Source organism: Columba livia, chromosome 5 (assembly GCF_036013475.1).
Source record: "Columba livia isolate bColLiv1 breed racing homer chromosome 5, bColLiv1.pat.W.v2, whole genome shotgun sequence".
In the NCBI taxonomy this organism is placed as follows: Eukaryota; Metazoa; Chordata; class Aves; order Columbiformes; family Columbidae; genus Columba; species Columba livia.
This window is the reverse complement of record NC_088606.1, coordinates 50,062,975-50,069,090: the sequence shown is the minus strand read 5'-3', so window position 1 is coordinate 50,069,090 and position 6,116 is coordinate 50,062,975.

The window sequence follows — 6,116 nt, the reverse complement described above, 5'->3', positions numbered from 1 at the left end:
TATCAAGGATAAGAGGGTTATTAGGGGCAGTCAGCATGGCTTTACCAAGGGTAAGTCATGCTTGACCAACCTCATAGCCTTTTATGAGAATGTAACAAGGTGGATGGATGATGGCAGAACGGTGGATGTGGTCTACCTTGACTTCAGTGAAGCCTTTGACACAGTCTCCCACAGCATCCTCACAGCTAAGTTGAGGAGGTGTGGTCTAGACAATAGAGTAGTGAGGTGGGTTGCAAACTGGCTTAAGGAGAGAAGCCAGAGAGTGGTAGTCAATGGTGCGGAGTCTAGTTGGAGGCCAGTATCTAGTGGAGTGCCTCAGGGGTCAGTACTGGGGCCAATATTATTCAACGTATTCATTAACGATTTGGACAAGGGAACTGAGTGTCCTATCAGTAAGTTTGCTGATGACACTAAGCTGGGAGGAGTGGCTGACACGCCAGAAGGCTGTGCTGCCATCCAGCGGGACCTGGACAGGCTGGAGAGTTGGGCGGGGAATAAGCTGATGAAATTTAACAAGGGCAAGTGTAGAGTCCTGCATCTGGGCAGGAACAACCCCAGGTTCCAGTATAGGTTGGGAAATTACACATTAGAGAGCAGTGTAGGGGAAAGGGACCTGGGGGTCCTGGTGGACAACAGGATGACCATGAGCCAGCACTGTGCCCTTGTGGCCAGGAAGGCCAATGGCATCCTGGGGTGTATTAGAAGAGGGGTGGCTAGTAGATCAAGAGAGGTTCTCCTTCCCCTCTACTCTGCCCTGGTGAGACCACATCTGGAATATTGTGTCCAGTTCTGGGCCCCTCAGTTCAAGAAGGACAGGGAACTGCTGGAGAGAGTCCAGCGTAGGGCAACAAAGATGATTAAGGGAGTGGAGCACCTCCCTTGTGAAGAAAGGCTGAGGGAGCTGGGTCTCTTTAGTTTGGAGAAGAGGAGACTAAAGGGAGACCTCATTAATGTTTATAAATATATAAAGGGTGAGAGCCATGAGGATGGAGCCAGGCTCTTCTTGGTGGCAAACAATGACAGGACAAGGGGTAATGGGATCAAGCTGGAGCACAAGAGGTTCCACTTAAATTTGAGAAAAAACTTCTTCTCAGTGAGGGTGACAGACACTGGAACAGGCTGCCCAGGGAGGTTGTGGAGTCTCCTTCTCTGGAGACATTCAAAACCCGCCTGGACATGTTCCTGTGCGACCTCACCTAGGTGTTCCTGCTCCAGCAGGGGGACTGGACTAGAAGATCTTTTGAGGTCCCTTCCAATCCCAAACATACTGTGATACTGTGAAAGCCAAGAGCTGTTTTGACTGGGAAAGCTGTGGGGCTGGTTTCCAGACACCAGTACATCAGAACCCCAGCCCAGGCTGCTGCGAAGTAAGCCCACCCTGCCTATCAGTTGTTAAAATGAAAAAAAACAGCCTTTGCTACAATTGAGTGTGTGTCCCTTTCCTGAACTCTGCAGAAAGAAATTGTATGTTCTTAAAGCACTGTTCTTCTGTGAATCTGTGTGGCTTGAAAATCCACAGGGAGAGTTTGGGGCTTGTTCCACTTCTCAGCTACCTTGAAGGAATTTGTTGACTTTGGGATATATGGAAACCAGGTAGGCGCCATGATGATGGAAAATTTAGCCACTACCTTTTTACAGCATAGTATTATATCTCCTGGAAAAAGATGAAGACTGTGAATAGATGGTTGCCATCCACTGTTTCTCAACTAGGTGGCACCATATGAAATAATCGAACATCATCTACAAATAAGAAAAAGGAATTACTTTTTTCCCACTGGCATAGTTCTAAAACTGGCTCATTGCTGTGAGATCTGTGTTGCATTCAGAAAGTAATTGATTACATTGGTGAGAAAAAGATCCTCTAAAAAGCAAATTAATATAGAAAGCTGAATGCATTCCCACATGGAAGGAGTGAGAGACTGGGGCTGCCTTTCTCAAGCAGGAGGTAAGATGTCAGCAACAGAGTATGTGGAGAAACAAAGCAGAGGAGGCAGATCAGACAACTCTACTTGCTTTCTGTAGAAAAGCAATGAAGTTGCAAGTCTTGCTTGCATGGGTGGGAGGTGGCTGTTGCCTGAACCCTTCCTTGGAGCCACATGTGAAGTTTTGCTCCTGGACTGAGAATTTTGGTGGTGACCCGTAACAAACTAGGCAGCACGACCCAAAGGAAGAGATGGGATTTCTACCGAGGATATGTGAAGTTTGAAAAATTCTGCTCTGCCTTGATTTCACTGCATCTCAGCAGGGAGCTGCAGCTGGAGGTATCTCTGGGCACCTCCTAGCTGGGCACAAGAAGTCCCAGGTACTGGGGCACTGTTCTCATGCACTGGGTCACCAGGGGCATTTTGGGGAAGGCCTTGTGTGCCCATCAGATGCTGGGTCGCAGGAGGCCACCAGGGAATTAGGTTTGTCACAGAGGATACGGGACAGCCTCACATGTCATGGAGAAGTTGGGAAAGTCTGATGTAGCTAACAGGACATGAGAGCTTGAGGTATGCTGTCTGCAGACATTTAGTGACTGACGTGGGAAAACAGCAAGTTGATATTTCTTATCTTTTAGTTGCTCAAGCTGCCATAAGTTTCCATGCTTTCACCATCCCATCAGCCCTCTGCTTGAATCAGCAAGAGTAAACCTTGGTATTTCTAATAAAAACACAAATAGCTTGAGAAATTTCTGAGTTTTCTTCCTTCCTAATGCAGAAAACCTTTTTTTCCTGATAAAAAAGGTACCAGAGTGCTGCAGGTCCACCCGTGGGATGGCTCCAAGGCAAGCACCAAGAGCTCAGAACTTTGGGTATGAAAAAGAGATGGCAATACACAGTGATCTCAGTAACCACAGATGTGTCCCAGCCAAGCCAGCTCTGCCAGGTCTCTGCCATGGGCCAGACCTTGTCTTCTGGAGGTGTTTAGCTTCACCAGGTTTTGAAACAGCAAATCTGCATGTCCAGCAGAGAGCAATGCTCATGCAGGGGGTGGCTGTAGCCCCTATGGAGATGCCCATTTTTCCCCACCATGTCAAGAAAGGACCTGGCTGATGAACCTGGGTGATTAGGCTGCTAATTATGCTTTGCTGGACTGATGAAGAGAAGCTTTAGATTACAGTGAGAAGTAGGACAGGAGAGCTGGCTGAGGGAAGGCAGTAACAGGATAGCTGGGGGAGGCCATGAGCTTAGGTGTGAATCTTCACCTTGCTGCTTCTTCAGCCCAGTCCTCGGAGGATTTTACTCCTTCTGGAAGCAGCAACAGCTCGAGACAAATGTTTTCAGTTTTCTTCCTTCCACTTTGGAGGAAAAGAAGATCCCTGTGCTTCTTAGCTTTTCCCTGAGGCCAGAGCTGAGAACAAGCACGGATTGTAATGCTGGTTGTAGATGCTCCCTCCCAAGACTGCAGGTTACCGGCTCCTGGGGCCTGGCATGTCCTTCATGTGCTGTAGGAGCATCCAGCTGAGTGACAATCCCAGTAAGGCTTTCAGCCTGGTGCATTGAGAAGAGTGAGAAAACAGTGTCTCCCCCTCAAAAATCCCTTACATGAGATGATTTGGTCACAGCCCAGGCAGGGAAAAGAAGATCCTGCTCCTTAAACAGACTATTTTGTGACAACTGCTGTGCATCAATGATGGCTGGAGGGCAGAAGCAGTCACAAATGGATCCATCACCTTTTTGCAGTCCCAAAATAACATGGCCCTGAAGGAGCTGGCAGCAGCTTTTGGTGAAGCAGTGACCCTGGGAAGTTGTGACTCTCCCTGTGAGTCATGATGTTTCATTTTCACCCATAGCAGGATGGCATTGCCCTCGGTGTCCACTCCACCCTCCAGCCTGGCGGCATGGAGCCATCTCACCTTTCTGCTCCTGAGAAGCAGCAAAGCAGGCTAATGTGGCTGCAGATTTCCCTTAGTTGTTTGCTAGTGCTGCAAGGGCAGATGAACAAAGGAGCTGTGGAGAGTGGGGAACACTCTAAAATCCTGGAGCAAATGACACTGTTTGGCATTGCTCAGCCACATACTCCAGGGAAGGAGTGGTGCTCACTGTCCTGCAATGCCCCATAAATCCGATGCCACCTCTCTATGAAGGCAGATGTGGATGGTGGGATGCGGTGGGGTAGATTCTCCCTGGCATGAGGGGATAAGGCCTGCCAAAAGGCTCCTGTAGTGGCTGCAGCTGCAGGCTCCACACCAGCAGCTGTGCCTTAAGCGGGATCTGGAGGCCAATCTCACAGCTAAGACAGCACCATTCATCAGGACTTGATAAAAAGAAGTGCCTTGCTCTTTTACCTGGGAGATAAGCACACAGGGCATGAGATTGCTTTCCCTTGCACTTTCTGTGCCGAGCGTGGGAGCCTGTGTTGGCTGCCAAAGGACCCAGGGCACCCCTGCTGTGTGACACGCTGCAGATGGGCACACAGGAAGAGGGGCTGCTGGAGGCTGGGCAGCCCTGAGGCTGGAGCCCCATGGGTGCTAGGCATGGTGAGATGAATGCTACAGATGAATGCCCCTGTGGGGCATGTTGCATGAGCAACATTTTGCAACATGAGCATCATTTTGCAAGCCAGCTCATTACATATTACCTGTTAGCACTCCTGCAGCTCTAAAAGTCATTTACAAAAGGAAGAAAATGGTATTTTTATGTCTTTTTGGCTTTTGATAATCAATGATGGAAGCCTGAAAGCTTTTTTTTTTTTTTTTTCTTTCTTCAGAGACTAACATTGCTGAGACTTGATTTCTCTGTTTTTCATGGAGAAAAGTGGCTGGAGAGCAGGTTTAATATCCACACTCATCAGGCACTCAGGGATTTCGCTGGCACTTCACGATGTATTAAAAGAGAAAGTAATGCATATGGGGAAGTGTTGGAGCAAATAAAGGACTCAGCATTCCGATTCAATGTGAATCACACAAAGCCATTTATTACAGAAACAAGCCTCCTTATATATGCAGTTATTTCCTGATCATGCTTCCATACTCCAAGTATGCATTAACTGATTGGACATCATCTATGTTCACGAGCTGTCCACACGCCTGAGTCTCACTGTTAATAGGTCTGTTGATTTACGTCGTATTGCTGTTGAACTGTTTTACTTCCACAGCAGATCCTGCTTTCAGCTTTCCAAGGTGGCCTTGAAATTCCTTTGGGCCTGGCTAGTTCAACAACAAACCTCCATCTAACAGAAACCCATCCACAGGAAGGAAGCTGAAAAACGCAGCTTTGTGAAAGCCTCTTTCTTTGCCAGCAGACTGAACTTGACCTGTGTCCTTGGCAGGGCTAGATCAGCCCACAGCCCCTCTGGTAGCCAGGCTGAAAGCAGCCCAGGATTTTGAGGCTCTTGCAGGGGGAGCTTTGTGACAAGCTGAGCACAAACCTGGTGTAATGCTCCCATGTGTACCATGATGACAACATTGCTTCATAGGTCCTGAGCTCTGCTCTTCAACTCACGTTAGATGCAGACATCGTTGCTTTTGAAGCTCCATTTTCACAGAATCACAGAATTGACTGAGTTGGAAAAGACCTCAGAGATCATCGAGTCCAACCCTTGGTCCAACTCTAGTCCGTTTACTAGATCATGGCACTAAGTGTCATTTCCAATCTCAGTTTAAAAACCTCTAGGGACGGCGAGTCCACCACCTCCCTGGGCAGGCCATTCCAATGCCTGATCACCCTCTCTGTAAAGAATTTCTTTCTAATATCCAGCCTAAATTTCCCCTGGCAGAGTTTAAGCCCATGCCCCCTTGTCCTATTGCTAACTGCCTGGGAGAAGAGACCAATCCCCACCTGGCTATAACTTCCCTTCAGGTAGTTATAGAGAGTGATGAGGTCACCTCTAAGCCTCCTCTTCTCCAGACTAAACAACCCCAGCTCCCTCAGCCTCTCCCCATAGGTCTTATGTTCAAGTCCCTTCACCAGTCGTGTTGCTCTTCTCTGGACCCGCTCCAGCACTTCAATGTCTTTCCTGAACTGAGGGGCCCAGAACTGAACACAATACTCCAGGTGTGGCCTCCCCAATGCAGAGTACAGGGGAAGGATCACTTCCCTTGTCCTGCTGACCACACTATTTTTGATACAGGACAGGATACCGTTGGCCTTCTTGGCCACCTGGGCACACTGTTGGCTCATGTTGAGCTTCCT